This window comes from Coloeus monedula, assembly GCF_965178545.1.
Source record: "Coloeus monedula genome assembly, chromosome: 21".
NCBI classification, from domain to species: Eukaryota; Metazoa; Chordata; class Aves; order Passeriformes; family Corvidae; genus Coloeus; species Coloeus monedula.
The window spans coordinates 9,604,517-9,621,459 of record NC_138801.1 but is presented as its reverse complement, the minus strand read 5'-3'; the positions used below and the strand labels follow the sequence as shown (position 1 = coordinate 9,621,459).

Sequence of the window (16,943 nt, the reverse complement as noted above, 5' to 3'; positions counted from 1 at the left end):
CACTTGACTGCCTCCATGCCCATCCACACTGGACCTGCAGCTGCTCAGTACTTTTTCCCAGGGAGATGTAAGAAGATCTTTCGCACCCTCACTAGCAGAGAGAGCTCTGTGGCAGCTTTTTGACTCTCCACCAAATATAGGAGCCGGCCCCGCTTCCCCTCCTGCGACACAAGGGCACCAGAGCTGCACCCTGCAGAGGCGTGCCATGGGAATTATAAACACAGCTGCTTTCTTCAGGCATGTTATTCACCCCCTGGCTCACTCTCCGTTGGACTGATGATGTCTCAGGAGCGTAATGGGGAACATATTAAAGTGCTTTTTCATTGCTTTGCCTCACCTAGATATTGTGTGCTGCTCTACTCCATTGCACAACTGGCTGTCTGAGAAAGGGGAGGCTGAAAATGCTGCTGTAAATAAGACTTAGAAAGGAGACAAAAGCCAGGGAAAATGCTAAGAATGCAATAAATCAATGAGCAATCTAGTGAAGACATTGCAGGGCCTGTACCTCTCTTTGCCTCATAGCAACAGAGAGCCACTTAGCAGAGCTAAAAGCCATGATACCGAAAACTGGTTTGTGTACACTTAAATAGCAAAAAAGGAGTTAAAATTATTTGTGAGAGACAGAAAGTTTGGTTGTTATGACCACAGGATTACCTAAACACCCAGTATTTCTGCTTTCTGGAGCAAAGCAATGTCCTTCAGCGTTATCTGCTCTTAAACTGTACCTTCAAAAAGTGAGGCATATGGGGGGCATGGCTCAGCCCAGAGGCACCTGGGACACAGCAGGGTCCTCAGAAACACGGGGACACAGAGACACCACGAGGCACATGGGGACACGGAGGGATGTGAGGTACATGGGAACACAGGGACATGTTTCAGCTCCAAGGCATATGGGGGCACGGCTCCTCAAGCATCCCTGAGGCACACGGGGAGATGGAATCATCAGAGTTGGAAAAGACCTTCAAGCTCATCCCATCCAAATGCCCAGCCAGCACTACCACCATAACCCCATAACCACTAAAGCACATCACCCGGCTCACATGGAGGGACCGTGAGGCACGGGGGAACACGGTTCAGCCCTGAGGCACAGGGGATGCAGAGTGACTGTGAGGCACGGGGGGACATGGAGAGACACAGGGAAGAGCTGGGAGGCACAGGGGGACATGGAGGCACACAGGGGGACAGGGAAGAGCTGGGAGGCACGGGGGGACACAGCCGTCCCACAAGGTGCTCAAGGGCATGAGCGCACAGCCCTGACGCGCGGGAGATGTGGCGGGACTCGGATGCACAAGGGACATGGATTCACAGCCGCGGCGCCCGGGGGACATTAAGGGACTCTGACGCACCGGGGACACGCACGATGCATAGCCCTGGAGCTCAGGGACACGAAGGGACTGGGATGCGCAGGGCACACGGGTGCACGGCCCCGGCGTTCAGGGCGCACACGGGTGCCCGGCCCGGCCCCGCCGCGCTCCGGCCCCGCCGCGCTCCCGCCCCGCTGTCCCGTTGCCGTAGCGACGCCTCCCGGCGGCCCCGGCCCGGCGCGGCCGCTTTAAGAGCGCGGCGCCCGCGGCCGCCCCCGCCCGCCCGCCCGCCGGAAGGGGCCGCGAGCCCGCGCCGCCGCCGCGCCCGGCCTGCCTCAGGTAAGCGCCGGGGCTGCCCCGCCCGCCCGCCGCCCTGCCCGGCTCCCCGCGGGCCCGCCGGGACGGGACGGGACAGGACGGGACGGGGGAGGCGCGGCCGCCGCGGTCCCGCCGCGGGAGGAGCGCGGGGCCGCCCCCGGGGCGCCGCTTGCTGAACCCCCCCCCCTCCCCCGCCCCCGGGGCTCCCGGTGTCCCGGGGGTATCGCGGACCCGCACCCGAGGCTCGGTGGGTGCCGGGGCCGTGTCCCCGCTGGGCCGGGGAGGGGCCGGGCCGGGGTCCTCGGGGTGCCCTGGGCTGTGCCCGGCCGTGCCGGGCTCGGTCCCCGCGGAGCCCCCAAAGCTGTGGGAGCGCTGCCGGGACCGCGCGGTGTTCGGGGCAGGGACGCGCCCGGGAGCCCCGCGAAGCGAGCGCCGGGGCTTTGTTCGGCCTCTCCGCCCCTCCGGGAGCGGCCCCGTGCCCGCCCGGGGGTTCCCGCCGGGGTTCGTGTCCCCCGCGGGTCCCCGTGCCCCGCTCCAGCCCTTCCCGTGGGGGTTTTTGGTTCCCGCAGCCGGACCCGCGCCCGGGCCGGTCCCGCTGCCCCACCAGCGGCTGTTGGGGCTGTGCGAGGTGGGAGAGAAGCCCCGGTGCAGAGCGGCCGGGTTTGTTCCGCTCAGGTCCCGGGATCTGGTTCTTCCTCGCAAGTTTGATAGTAGGGTACTCGTGCTGCCCCATGGCTCATTTGCCTGGGGTTTTCTTCTCCTTGTGAAGAAAAGAGCTTTCAATTTATTTTTTTTCCTTAAGCCGACCTTTGTGGGAAAACTTTGCTTTTAAGCTTTTACTGTAGATTTTTTTGGTTTATGCCATTGCTTGTTCGTTGGTGTGTTTCCCCATCTTTTTTTGTGTTGGATGCACTGTTCCTTTGGCTGCTCTGCCTTCTAAATGCTCTTTAATGGAGAGGTGGGATTGGGAATAGATAAAATATGAGAATCTGGGTCTGTTTTGTGTCAGTTTCTTTAATTGAAATGTTGTAAGCCAAAGGGGAAAGAAAAGAAAAAGTGATCAAGTGGAGCTCAGGGCACTTTACTTTGTTGGAGGCAGAGAGGAAAAACTTATGAGGGAACGAATGAGATTTTGTTTCACCTCTCTTCTTTTGAGGCTGAAAGATAAATGAGCATTTTGAAATGCTTTGGTTTGAAATGCCGAGCTCTTCATTTTCTATTCAGCTGACTCCATTAAAGAAAAAAAATCTTTTAAAAAAATGTAGAAGAGCAGTTCTGCAGTTGTGGAGCCAGCAGCAGTGGTGTGTGTGGGCAGAGAGGCCTTGCTGCTCTTCCATCAGCCGTTCCTGCCTTGTCTCTGTGGACTATAAAATTAGAAAGGCTCCGATGTCCATTCAGTCTGATGTCTGGGTAATGTGGGCTGTGGAAATCAAGAGGAGCTCTCTGTGAATTAGCTGCTGTGCTGCTCGTGGCTTGCTCAGCCTGTGGGTTCTGGCCTCTGGTGTATAATTAGGAAAGTAATTGTATTTTAAGAACCCTTAAATCTATTATCCAGGTGTGTGCTTGTCCCCTGGGCAGGTGTCAGGTGGTGTGAGCTTTCTTTTGCTGTGAGCAAACGATCTACATCCTTCTGATGCTCACAGGCTGCAGTCTGACATTTGCAGCATCTTAGAACCACTGAATACTTTGAGCTGGAAAGGATCTTTAAAGCTCTTCTAGTCCAACTCTCCTGCAGTGAGTGGGGTTATCTTCAACTATCCCAGGTTGCTCCAAGCCCCATCCACCCTGGCCTTGGACAGTTCCAGGGGTGGAGCAGCCACAGCTTCTCTGGGCACCCTGTGCCAGGGCCTCCCCACCCTCATTAAAAAAACCCCTGCTTGCTCATATCTAATCTACATCTCCCCTCTTTTAGTTTAGAAGCTTTGCCCCTTGTCCCACTTAACCTAAAAACTTTAAAACTTCCAAGAGTGAGACTCTGAGGCTCCCTGTCCTTTTCCTTCACTGGAAATGGCCCAGGTCATCTCCTCCTCCCCCTGAGCTGTCTCCTTGCCTTTCCTAGGAGTTTTTGTCTTTCCAGTTCCAGTCAGTGTCCAGGAAGGCTTTTATTTGTCGCATCTTTTCTGAATTTGCTTTATGTGCACATTGAGCAGCCCGGCCATAGAGAGCACAGGTCTGTGGTGAGGGACGGAGAGCCAAGAACAACTCCAACTGGCTGTAATTGAAAACTGTCAGCTTTGCAGCAAAAGAGGATGTTCAAAGCATGTGGCTTGGGGTAGCTCCTCGGATAACGCTGAGTGGAGAATTGGATCTTCAGTTCTAAAGAAAGTCAGGATGTCCAAATCCTGGGGAGTTCTGTTGGCTAGAGCACGAAGGTGAGATGGCAGTAGGGCCATGCATGGCTTTCCTTCAGAGGTGCTGCTTGGTGCTGTCGTTCTGCACCATCTGCTGTGGTTGCTGTCGCTCTGGAGATGTCCTAAAGTGACTTAGAGCAGCTGAAATATCCCAGTCACGGTGTTTTGGAGTAGTCTGCTTGTTCCAGGTTTCTTGCCCTTCCCTTCAAGGTGGCTGTTCCCTGGGGGGTTTTGGGTGCAGTGGGGGTCTGTGCCCTGGAGGGACCAGCAGAAGGTTTTTGGGTGACAAGTCCAAGAGGAAATCAGTGTGCCCAGCCAGGCTCTAGGTGCTTTGGGAAACTCTTGGCTGGGCTGAGACAACATGGGGCAGGTGGGGGCATGGAAGAAGCCTGGGCATTCAGGGGGAGATTAGAATTTGGGAGAGAGGCAGTGCTAACAGGAAGCAAACGCTCACTGTAGCACTAAACAGCACAGAGTAGCTGCTTCTGCCCAGTGTGGGTGAACTTCATGCAGTTTCTTGATGAGCTGGTGGGCAAAATTCACTGTTTAATTCCCTGATGCGCTGCCATCCTCCTGGGCTGTTGTATCTGCTGGTGTTTGCCAGACATTGCCTAAACTGCTCTTAAACTGCAGCTGTTTTTGCAGGTTCCCAGTTACTGCACAGTTGTTCTTACTGTGTTTATTTTAGTGGTTATAAACTGATTTTTAAAAAGGACTTGGAACTTGAGCTGGAAAGTCTCCTTTTTCTTCTTCTTTCATGATTTGGTTGAGAAGCTGCATCAGAGGAGCCAGCAGCTGAGCCCTTCAATACTGCCCCCCTCCCTTTATACTTTAAATTTTCTGAGCTGTGGTTTTCCAGGAATTTGGGGGCAGTTGTCCTGTACCTTGATTTTAGCAGTGGACATCAGTTTGGGGGTGGGGTGAGGGGGGTGTCTGCTCTTAATCTGGTAAAATTAAGAATTTGGCTGGGGACTAAAAAGCTCGAAGGATACTTTTTTTTCCCCCTCGTAACATTTTGTTTAGCCTGAATGTTTGCAGTCAGAGCTATGTGTTTCTTAAAGACACAGAAAGCATAAAGCTTTTTTAAGGCAGTTATTTCAAACAATGTCATCTGGAGCTAGAAGGTGCCACCACTGACCAAAAAAGTTGCAGCATGACTGTGATCCTGCATTGTCCGGGGCAAAGTCCCTCACCCTGATTTGCACCCTGGCTTCAACAGCTACGGCCTGAAGAGTTCGTAGTCCTTAAATAAGAGTAACTTTTGTGAAAAAGTTACTGAAGTTATATAAAGTAGCTTTTGTAAGGGAGAGCCCGGTGTGATTAACTTCTTTCTGCCTCTGCTCTCAGGATAATAAATGTGTGTCGCCTGATCTTTGCTGCCTTCTGTTTGTTTCAGAACAGTTACTTCTGCAAGTTGAACTGAAAATAGGTGCTGGAAGTGGTGAATAATCACTTCACTGGGAATAATCCACAGCTGGGAAGAGCCAAGGGCTCAGTCCTCCAGATCTCCTTTGTTAGAGACAGGCTGGCTTTTTTCCCCCCCTCCCTCCTGTGTTCTGTACTGAACATTAAACAGTGATTTCTATGCAAGAATTTTAAGGAAAGTCTTTCAAAGCACTTGAATGACCAACGAGGGGCAGCTGGGAAAGGGTTGCCTGGGAGATGCTGCTGGGAGCAGCTGAGGCAGGGTGTGACAGCATGGGAGGAAGTGAAGGAGGCAGGATGCTGCTCTGATCTTCCCTCCCTCCCTGCTGAGTGCAAGAGTGGTGGTCCTGCTTCTGGGAGCTCAGGGGATGCAAATGTGACCGAGTGTGTGAGCACAGGACTCCACACTGCTCGTTCTGCTCACCACAGAGCCTTGGGCAGCTGAACTGGGAGTGCAACCTGGGAATCAAATGCTGCACTTCGTTCTGCGCTCTGCAGCGCTGCTTCCCCACTGCGGGAAAACCCACAGGGTTTTCACTGGGGACTAAAAGGTGTTGCCTTCAGGGGATGCTGTAGCACAGGGAGGAGCGTAGGGCTCCTGGGTGCTCCTGCAGCATCACCAGAAGCTCAGGTAAAATTCTGTTAGGTCACTTTGAACAATCTCAGGACAACTGGCACTCCAGGGAGTTTATTTGCTTGTTCCCTTACTCCTCCTCAAAGCTCCTACTGTACTGGTTATTCCTGTCTTCTGTGCATGTCTGGGGTCCACGTGAGAATTGTGAGGAAATGCTGAAATGCACATCCAGAAATTAAGAGAATATTCTGGTTTACACATTGAGATGATCACTGTTGCATGTTTAAAGAATTGCTTTTCTGGATGCTGCTCAGCTTGCAGCTCTGAGTTTGTCCTTGCACTCTTTTAGTGCCTGCTTGAGATGAATTTTGCTTGAAAATGTGTGTTCTCAGGCTGTGGAGAATGCAAATAGGATGCTGCAGTTAGGTGTTGGCAAAGTGTCCTGTCTGGAGTTGTGTGGGAGGAGAAATGGTTTCTTGGTTGTGTGACCCCAATGGGGAGAAGAGCAGCTGGGGTTTAACAAAGTGGTTAAAATTATATAGGCCCCCAAATCCTCCAGAGACATCTCTCCTTTCCTAGAAGCTTCCTTTAACAAGCTGATTTCTCAGGCTGATTGCTTGCAGATGAGATCATGCAGTGTGTTTTGCAGGGAAAGAATCTGAACTTCAACTGGTGAGCCAGAAAGTTTTAACACGCAAGTCACATGCCCGGTGTCCTCATGGCACACACAAAACCCCAGAGGCTGCGACAAGGCCGAGCTCAGGGTGGCTTTGTGCTCCAACAGGAGCTTTCTGAGCACACAGAATAGCCAGGGATGCTCTCAAGTGCTGGGTCCTGTTGCTTGGACAGCAAAGAGAGACGATGGCAAGGAAGTATTTCATCTTTCCTGAGCTCTGTTTCTCTCTTTAGTGTGTGTGGGGTTGGGATAAGCCCAAGCGAGGGAAGGCTCTCATCTGCCTTGATTCCGCAGACGTTTTTCTGCTGGCTTCAGCAAAGGAATTTATGTAGAATTGATGGTGTTTTTTCTGTTAATGCATGAGAACATTCTGAACAGGGAAGGCTTGATGGTAATGTTCTGCTGCACAGGATCCCAGCAAACTCTGTTCTTGCTCTCAAAAGGGGTGCTGGTTTCCATTTCTCTTGATGGCAGCTGGGTTACTCTTCCAAAATAATCACAGCCATTGTTTGAGAGTGTTGAAAATTAAGCAAAGCTGTCCTGAGGTGATGTTGGGTGGTGTTGCCAGCACAGGGAGCTTTTGTTGCCAGTAGCTTTAAAGTACAACCTGTTCTCACAGGCAAGGTAGGAAGGCACCTTTCTGATGCCAGAGCCTCTTTGTGCCTAAAATCTCTTCTTCCCAATCAAGAAGGCATTAATTATGCAAACATGCATTGGGGGTGGGTGGAGTTTTTATTGGCTGTGGAAATAGGAGCCAAAGAGCCAGTTGATTCCAATCTCTCTTTAAAAAAAATTAACAATGGAGTCAGACTGGGAGAGGAAAGTTTCAAATCCCAAACTTTAAATCTATCAACGTTTTATGCAACTTGAAGACCGGAATGCATAAGGCAAGATGTGTTAAAACCTCCTACTACTCCACAGCCATGTTGTGCCTGTAGTCTCCTTCTCTAGGTCACTCCTGTGAGCTGTCTTTTTGAAACAAATAATTGAAAGTAAAATTTACAGATCAGCACAGGCTTTTTTTCCTGTCACCTAAGCATGTTTGTTCCATGGGAGATTATCAGAAACTTCTTCCAACGTTTAATTTCACACAGGTATTTTACACAGGTGGAAAGGTAAGCATGTGAAAGTGGAAAACTCCTGTATGCAGGTTATCGAACTTCATTTGGCTTCCTTGAGAGTGTGTACTAATGGAAGTACTACATACGTGAAATACTTGCTTTTTATGTCGTATTATTGGATATAAATATTATTTAGATACATATAATATTATTAGATACATATAATATTATTTAGATACATAAAATATTATTTATATTGTTATTTTACATAAAATAATTGTGAACACAAGTTGCTTTGGTTCCATGCCCTTACTGGCTCATAATCCCTTCTTTTGATGGAAAGGACTGGTAGAACACTTGTTGCTCTGATGGATGGCAGTGAGGTTGTATGTGTTTTGTAGCAGCTCAGCCATTTCACCCTTCACTCTGCTCCTGGATGGGATCCTGCTGGGTTTGCCCACCTGGGGCCTGGCTGATGGTCAACCCAGACCTGGCAGGGTACACGTGGGAGATGATGGTCTGTACTCTGCCTAAACCTTGTTTTGTCCATGAAGCTTTAAGTGTGGAGCTGTCAGAACCCCAGCCCACTCAGAGCTAATGCTTGCAGAATGCATGACCAAGGAATTAAACTGGGTGGAGTCATTCCAAAATTTGGATTTGAGGCCTGTCTGCTCCTAATGCAGCAGCTTTGGGTGTTTGCTTGGAAGTGCTCCCAGCATGGATGATGCTCTCTTGACCTGATCTGACTTTTTTTTCTTGATGCTTGGGTGCTGTGCCCAAATCTGTCTGCAGAGCTCTGCAGTGCAGAACTCCGGTGCGTAATGAACCTGAAACAAGTCAGCTCCTGTCAGAGGATGGCACGGAGATGATCAGCTCCTGTGTGCCCTGGGGGAGGGAGGAGGGACAGACAAACTGCATAAACAGTTGTGTTTCTTCCCCAGGACTGTCCTGTGTCCTGAGGCTGCCAGCTGCCGTTCGGAGGCCAGAGGAGTAGGGCGGGGTATTTTCTTCCAACCAGACGAATTTGTGCTGTGAAAATGAGGCGTTAGTTCAGTTTCTCTGGGAATAGCATTTAAGGTGTTAAAACGTCCCACCCATCAGTAAGGAAGAGCTGCTCAAGAACAAGCAAATACAGAGGTAGAGCCTGCAGAGCACTCTGCCTTTGCAGCTCTTCTTTTTCCTTGAAGAATGAGTCTGGGCATGTTTTTGTTACGTTTATCATTTGGTTGTGGTGTCAGTCATTTGTGTTGCCCTCTCATGGAGAGCTAAACTAGCCAAGTGTCAGGTTTTGTTGTCCATCTCGATTACTGTTATGTTATTTCACTTGTGCTTGTTTGTTTCTGCCTGTCAAAAGGTAAAAAAAGGAAAAAACAAAATTAAATACAGTAGCAGAAATAGCTGGAGTATCAGTATTCTCCAATAGGAAGATGTCAGCCTATAGTGAGTGCTTTTCACAGAGCTCAGCCTGTTTCTGCTGCTCCTGACAAGCTGTCATATCTTCATGCTGGGTAATGTGATCTTCCAGGAATGTTTATCTTTCATTTCTGCATTTGTGGTGGAGCTGAGCTGGGGGTGCTGGGAATGTGCCTTCAGTGCCCTGTTGTTGTTTGGGATGAGGCACTGCCCCTGTGCTGCTGAAGGGAACAAACCAGACCAGCAGAGCTGCCATGCAGAGCTCCCTCACTTTCCTCTGGATGAGGGTCCCAACGCTGTGAATTCATCCTGTGGACTTTTGGTTCTTAAGTGCACGTGTTTTGAGTTTCTCTGGGTTGTGATGGATATTATTCTAATAACTTCCCAAAGTGTCCTTCCTCTTTCCATCAGTTTGATGCCCTCTGCCTGCATACTTGGCTAGCACCAATCTTATATTTTCTTTTATGTTTTGGGGCAAGGGTTTACTCTGATAAAATGAGGTTTGCTGGCCAGTGTCATCAGTGGATACCGTGGGTCAGTCCTGGCAACACCATGGGTGGACATCTGGAGGGAACAGCAGCGATGGCAGTTTCTCTGGTGACCAACAACTCCCTTTCATCTCGGTGTCAGCAGCTGCTTCCCCATCACCCTCCAGACAGCACCTCATGTAGCCTCTCTGCCTTCTTCCCAAGGGCTGAACCCACCAGTGGTTAGTGTGGTTCGGTCTCTGCTACGGCATTTTTTGGCCTTCTCCCAGCACTGGAAGGACAGCAAATAGCAGCAGTAGTGCTGAGACCTCCCTAGAGTAAAGACTTATAGTGGGAAATGAATTTTCTAGTTCCTTCTAATGTCTTGAGAGCTATTGCCTGTCTGGCTTTTAACCTGTATTCTTGGATTATTGCAGGCTATTGTATTTGAATGCATAGCTGAAGTTAAATTGCCGAAAAGCAATCTCTTCTGGTGGGTGTTAATTTGTGCAAGGACAGTGTGACGCAGTGTGCTGACCCTGATTGAGACCTGTGCAATGCAACAAGGCTCAGATCCTGGCACTCCAGTACTCCTGCCAGTACAGAATTAGCCCTCATTGTGTCAGTGCTGACATCTCTGCTAACCAAGCTTTTAATATTATCTAGGAGGCTCTCTCCAGAGAAACCTGATGCAAGTCTGCCTTGTTGGCAATAATTACTCTGCCTCTTCTCGTTTGCTGCCACAGAATGATGGAAGCACCAGTTGAAAGGATATCTGGAGGTCTCTAGCCTGACCTCCTGCTTAAAGTGGGACTGTCTCCAGCATGTGAGTGATCACCTCAGCCATGGCTTTGTCTGGCCAAGTCTTGAGCACACCGGAGATGGAACGGGGTCTCACACCAGATCAGCTTTTGTTTGCTTTTGCTTGGGAGTTATACCTAGTGAACCACCTTGGAGAGTGGGTTATGCATTTAGGTTGGAATGACCTCATCCTGCAGGTTTGAAAACATCTGAGTGAGCTGTTGGGAAATGTCCCAGTAGGGTTAATATAATGTGTAATGGATCCAAATCCTTCTGTCTTTTCCGTGCTAACATGGGAAACATGAGCAGACCCTCGTGCTGTTTCTGCAGGAAAAGGCAGGGATCCTGTTAGGTGGTTTTCTCATGTTTGCATAGGGAATTGCAGGTGAAACAGTGCCTGTAGGACATGTCCTGTTGCTGCAATGAGCTCATGGGTGTTTACCCATGGGGGTTAGCCATGGTCCTTGTCAGGAGGCATAGGATGAGCACCCCTGAGCATTCTTCGCCCCAAGGTCGAGTGTGGGACTGATGCTGCCCAGACTGAGGCCACACAGTTGCCTTTTATCCATCCTCCTCAGCCCCTCACCGTGGGTTTTCCCCAGAGACTGCTGCATGTATTTCAGAAAAACTCCCAGGCCATGAGATGAGTGTGTGCACATCTGAGTTGCCCATCACGGTCCTTCGTGTTGAAGGGAGCAGAACAGCTCTCTACATCTGAGGAGTAGACTTGCCTTCTGACATGCCACGAGCTTCTGGACACAGTGGGTGTCCAGGGATGGCACGTAGTCAGGCCAGACCAGAGGCCTGCTGCTGTGTCTGGGCTGGATTCCTTCAGACAGAACTGTGGATTGCAACACCCTCGTGCTTGCTCCAGCCAGGAAGTCTTGCTTGGAAGGGAAATGGCTGAGATGGAAAGAGCTGCTGAGGTGGAAGCTTCCCTAGCCAAGGCCTCTTTGCTAGACTCGACTCTGGATCCCTGGACTGTGCATCCCCTAGTGCAACAGGGAGATTCAGGAATTATGTGAATGCTACATGGACACTGAAAAGGAGAGCTCCTGTGGTCCGGTCCTGATCTTGGCACTGCCATCTGCTCTGGAGATTCATGTTGTGTTCCTGTTAGAGTGCAAACCAGTTTTTGTGTAGAATGAATCTGATGCTGTGGAGCGAGCAGCAGTGTCCTTGGGTGGATTACAAATTCTGCATCCTGCACATCTGAACTGCTCCTGCCTTTTGTTTCCATGCCAGAAAGGGCAGCCAAAAGGGATGGGAGCATGGGCTTCTGCGTGCTCTGGTTATTTGAAGATGGAGGGTCCTTGCTGAGGAATCACAGAAATGTGGGGATCACTGTTGTCAGCTGCTCTCCACGTGCTTGCTCTGGTCCAAAGTGCAGAGGTCAGGTTTGGGGTTGTATGGCCAGAGGGTCCTGGAGCAGCAGCTGTAAAGGGCTTCAGGGGTGTCAGCCGCAGGCTGACATTGGCTGACAGCTCTTTTGTTACCACCAGTTTTTCCATGCACCGCTTACTTTTGCAGAGGTCTTTCTTTGTGTGCCGCAGGGGGAGCAGCTGCAGTGGCGTTGCTGCCACAAGCTGAGCTCTGCCATTCCATGGTTCAGTTGGGTTGGTGTCCCTTGCTGGGAAAAATCACATGGCTGGTGCCGAATCTCTTTTCCCTCATGCTGTTCCTCCTTGATGAAGGTTATAGCCACGCTTATGGTTTGCTCTGGTTTTCTGCTGTTGTTTTCCATGTGTCTGCAATAAAATCTCTGGTGAAGGATGCTGATTAGCTTTTCTCTGAGTTGGATGTTGAATCACTACTCAGACATTGGTCTCCTCAGATCCCTACAGCTTGTAGATGTGATATGCCAACATAGATTTATCTGGGAAACGTCTGGGAGAGAGGAACAGATATGGGGAGGTATCACTGTGGGAGGGACAGCAGGACTTTGTCCCCAGCAGCCCCAGGACCCGAGTAGCTCTGCTTGTCAGAACTCCTTACAACATCTCCTTGCTCCAAACTCCTGACAGGGCTGATGGGCAGAAGGAGCTGCCTGCTGCCTTGGTGGGGGAGGAACACATGAAGGAGAATGCTAGATACTGCCTAGTGCTTCAAGAAGAAAGGCTGGCTTTGAAAGAGGCCTTGTACATGCTGAATATACCATCTGCTTCCAGGGATTAGGGGTCAAAACCCCAGAGCAGAGGTATTCTGGTTTGTGGGAGCTGAGCCCTTCCTTGACGTGGCAGTGATCCTCATCTGCAGCAGGACACCAGAGGATGCTTGGCTCAACATGCAGACAAGAGAAAGGCTGGAGATGTCTGCTTGGGCTGGTCCTGGTGTCCAGGGACAGGGAGGGATGTCTGTTTGCAGATAATGGTTTTCTCTGCCCCTTCCTCGCTGTTACATCAGCGAAAATGGCCAGGGAGAGTGTTTACAAGTGTGTCCTTGCTGAGCACTCCTCTGTGCCAGCAGCTCAGTCCTCATGGATGACGTGTTCTCTGGGCCTTTGTCATTGCAGCAACAAAAGCTGAGCTGAGCTCACTGCCCTGGGTCTGACCTGGGGTTACAGCTCTTCACCCTCATCACCACTTTTGAGGCAGCCCATGATGGAGACCCTGCCACTTAAACACAGGGCAGATGGGAGGCTGCTCCTGTTTGGATCTTTCCTGGTAACGTTAAAGCTCTGAGAGGGATTTCTGGAGCTGGGGAAGAGTCATTGTTCCTCCATTGCCACCTCCCCAGCCATTCTGATTCCTGGGAGAGGGAGCTGTGGTGGCACAGGGGTGCTGAGGACTCTGTTCCCATGTCCCAGCAGGACAGGGCTTTGCTGAGCAGCTGCCTGCATGCCTGGGAACAAGGAGCTTGGTGCAGCTGCAGAATTGTATCAGCTGGGGACATGAGGATGTATCTGTCCCATGGCTGACCACAGGCTGTGCTGGTGATTTGGGAAGTGACTGAGAGGCAAAGGAGAAGTTCTGCTCTGATACTTGCCCTCTTGAGGACTCTGATCACTTCTCTTCAGAGCAGGAAAAGCTTCCTTGGCACTTGAGTGGGGGGAATGTGGTGGAAGGGAAGTACTCCCCTTGTTTTACACCTCTTGGGAAGGGTGTGTCCCACATCAGGTATCTGTAATGTCACCACATGCACCGTCTTGTAATCTCTGAGCCTTCTATTGCCCAGCTCTAGTCAGCTCCTGGTACGTGGAGATGGCTTGTCAGTATTTCTTGGAAGATGTCATATCTCAAACTTGCCCTCGTCATCATGCCGAGCTCTGCCCCACTTCCCTCTTTTCCCAGGTCTATGGCTGGAAGTGGATTTCTTTGCAGTGATTCCAGCAGAGCTGGGCTGAGCAGATGTTTCATGGGGTAGTGGGAGTGAACATGCTCACACTGGGTAAAGACAGGACAGAGCTGCAGGGTGTAAACAGAGCACTTTTACAGCAGCCTTCTGTGTTCCATCAAAAGTTCCTGGAAAGGTAAAGGCAGGAGCTGGCTTTCACCACCTCTCACGGAAAGAATAAAAAGCTTTAACATTGTGCAGGTCCAGCCTCCTTAGTGGGGCTGTCCTGTGTTCCTCAACTGTGTCTGTGTTTAGCCCAAGGCCACTCAGGGATGTCCTGGTCCTGTGTGACATGAAATGTTGGTGCCCACAGGATCACCAGCTCCTGCTGGAGCCTTCCTGGGAAAAGGCAGGTGGAGGTTCTGCCATAGCATAGGAGGCAAGGAGTGTAAGGCCCATGGAGCGGAGCCCCTGGGGAGGGACAGGAGGGTTTGTGGACCTGTGCTGCTGCTGCTGCAGGAGACACCAGCCAGAAGGAGCTCTTGGGTGCTGTTTCATGATGTTCCTTATTCTTATTTGGATGTGTGTTCCCATCTCAGTGTTGGTAACTGGGGCAGTTCTCTGGTCACAGGTCTGGTGCAGCTCCCTTCCGCAGTGGGATTTTGTCCCTTTCCCTCTGCAGGAGCCTTGTGCTGGGTACAGAGGAGGGATCCCCTCAGGTGTTCAAGGCCATCAGACTGTCTTGAGCTGTTTGTGTAGCTGCCTTCCCATCAGTGTCAACACAATCACAGGTGTTCACTCATTTATTTCTCCCAGTGCCACCTGACTGGGGGTGGCTTGGGGTCAGCAAAAGACAACTTCCTGATCCCAATGTGATCAGCTCACCAGTTCATCACCCATAAATTCCTAATTCCTGCCTTTCTGCTCAGCATAATGGGTTATTTTTAAGCACTGGGAGAAAAAAAAAATTGGAAACCATTTCAGGTCATTACTCTGTGCTTTGTGAGTTCACCTCTTATCTCTTGGAGTGCATTTGGAATATTTCTGGGATTCACATTATATAGATGCCTTAAACCCAACGAATTTGGCCTGCATTGGGATAAACAAGCTTTTGTGCCTAAATTTGTATGTGGAATTTAGTATGTGCTGATGGGTGTTCATCTGTTAATTGGATGGATCTTTTCCAAAGCCAAACAGAATCTGTTGGAGAAACTCTCATGATGCCAGCTCTGGCCTGAGCTGGGTCCTGCTCCTTTCTGCTCCCTCGCCTTTTAGGAACCTGCCTGTGCTCTGCAAAGCTGTCCTGTGCACAACCAAAACAGGGTCTGTTGATGTTATTCCTGGTCCTTTGAGAAGATGACTTAGTGGTCACATGTGCTGCTATGAGGTCATTAGGAAGTCTCTCAAATACCCAATTTGAGAAGCAGTGATGCTATTGCAGAAGTATGCTCGCTCTTCGATGTGAGATGCAAAACTCTCCAAAGAACTTGAGTTTGCAATAGCTCTGAGTGGGATCTGTTATTGTGCATATTTGGGCTCATTCCAGTAAAAAAAAAAAAAAAAAAAAAGACTGTTTTCTGCTTTGCTTTATCCCTCGATTGATTAGTGGATGTGTACTGTGGGATCAAGTTACATCTCAGAGGGCATCCAGCAGAGAGCCTTTTTCTGTGCTGAACTGCTCAAGTGAGTCTGACTGCAAGGTCAGCAGTTTTCCAGCAGTGTTTTGTGCCTCCACAGCAATGTCCTTCCCCAGGGAAAGGAGCTCCTCAGATCTGTTTGTGAGTTGAGCCATTGCTCTTCCCAACACCACAGGGAAATCGGGAGTGTTTTCTAGACCCTTGATGTTGTTTCTGTGATATGCATCTGCTTTGATGCTTTTATTGATGCCACTCGTGTACTCCCTGTTCCTGGATGTCCAGTGTTTCCCACTGCCACAAACTGCTCTGTGTCTTGCAAAGGGAATTGTTTTGGTCCCAGTTTACCCCAGGGGCCTGTATCCAGCTTGGTTCCCATGTACCATTATGTTCTCAGGGCAGGCATCCTTGTTTTGGGAGGACAGTGCCTTGGGAGGGCATTATCAGAATGAGCAACACCCGTTTGGATCAGGCAGAAAGGGATCTGCTGTCTTCCCACATCCACCCTACTGCTGCTCGTGTCCCAAACCATTTATGAGCCTCAGGGACTGTCCCATCCCTCTGTGCTGATTAACTCACTGATGCATGGAAAAATTACCACGGGGACAAAAAAGAAAACAGTTTTCTGTTCTCAGAACAGAGGTGGATTGTGTGGCTGGGATGGGGTAGGGAGGCAGGGAGCAAAATGGAAGCAAGGTGTCATCTGAGTGCGTGTCTGACCACATCTTGCAGCTCACAGCTGTATTTTTCAGCTGGGACTTAATGTGGGCACAGTGTGCTTCATGTCTGCTTCCCTTTTTCCTATGGGATACCCAAAACACCTGCTGCTTCTGTTGAGGCTTTGCAGTGATTCCTGCTGGAAGCTGCTGTAGCCTGTGGGATTCTGCAGGATGGGCTAAATGGCTGCTGCCCCCTCTCTTCAGCCTTCTGCTGTGGAGTCCCCGTGAGTCCTGTACAATGCTGGCTCCACTTCCCACCCTGGCTCTGCTGTCCCAGCCCTGCACTGCTGGCCTTGGGATGAGTCTTAGCCCTGCCAGGTGTGTGAGTGAGACATTGCAGCCCTTCCCTTGCTGAGCAGCTCCCTTGCAGGAGGCAGGCTGGCACCTGCATTTCCTAGCAGGCAGGGTCAGCGCATTCCTTCTGCTCTCTGGTCTCCCTGTGCTGCTGTGGTTCGTGTTGGGGTTGAATCCCAGCTCTCAGATGTTCCTCTCAAACCCCAGTGCCCTTGTCACCCAGGTGAGCGTGGCCCCATCCTGCTGTGCTCTCCAGTGGCTGGGGCAGCAGAGCCCATGTGGGCGGGGATGTCAGGGGGTGGAAGGGCTTTGCGGGGCTGTGCAGCCCAAGAGCGGTTTTGTAGCTCCTGTGGTGGGTTTCGGTGGTCTCACAGAGTGTCACAACCTGCTGGCCCTGTGCCCAGCTCAGTGTGTCTTGCTGCAGCCCTGCTTGTCCAGTCCTCATGGAGCCACCTGCCTGTGATGTTCCCACTGTCACCCTTGGTAATTATCTCCCCTGAAGTGCCACAGCCTGGTTTGAATTCTGCATTTCCCCTCAATTTCTGTATTTTTAGAGCAAAGGTACTGAGTGTGATGTGCTGTTCTCAGACAGCTGCATTGGTGACCTCCATCCTGTGGGGCCCTGAGCTGAGG

General features: G+C 50.7%; 1 protein-coding gene across 1 annotated transcript in view; it reads left to right on the top strand.

The window, feature by feature from the left end:
- The first annotated feature begins 1,580 nt into the window (after positions 1-1,580).
- Positions 1,581-16,943, top strand: part of LOC309581063 (discoidin domain-containing receptor 2-like) — a 51,258-nt gene continuing 35,895 nt past the window's right edge. Inside the window, exon 1 of the mRNA XM_082295476.1 lies at positions 1,581-1,643. The gene's annotated coding sequence lies outside the window, so the exon portion shown is untranslated. The remainder of the gene's footprint in view (positions 1,644-16,943) is intronic.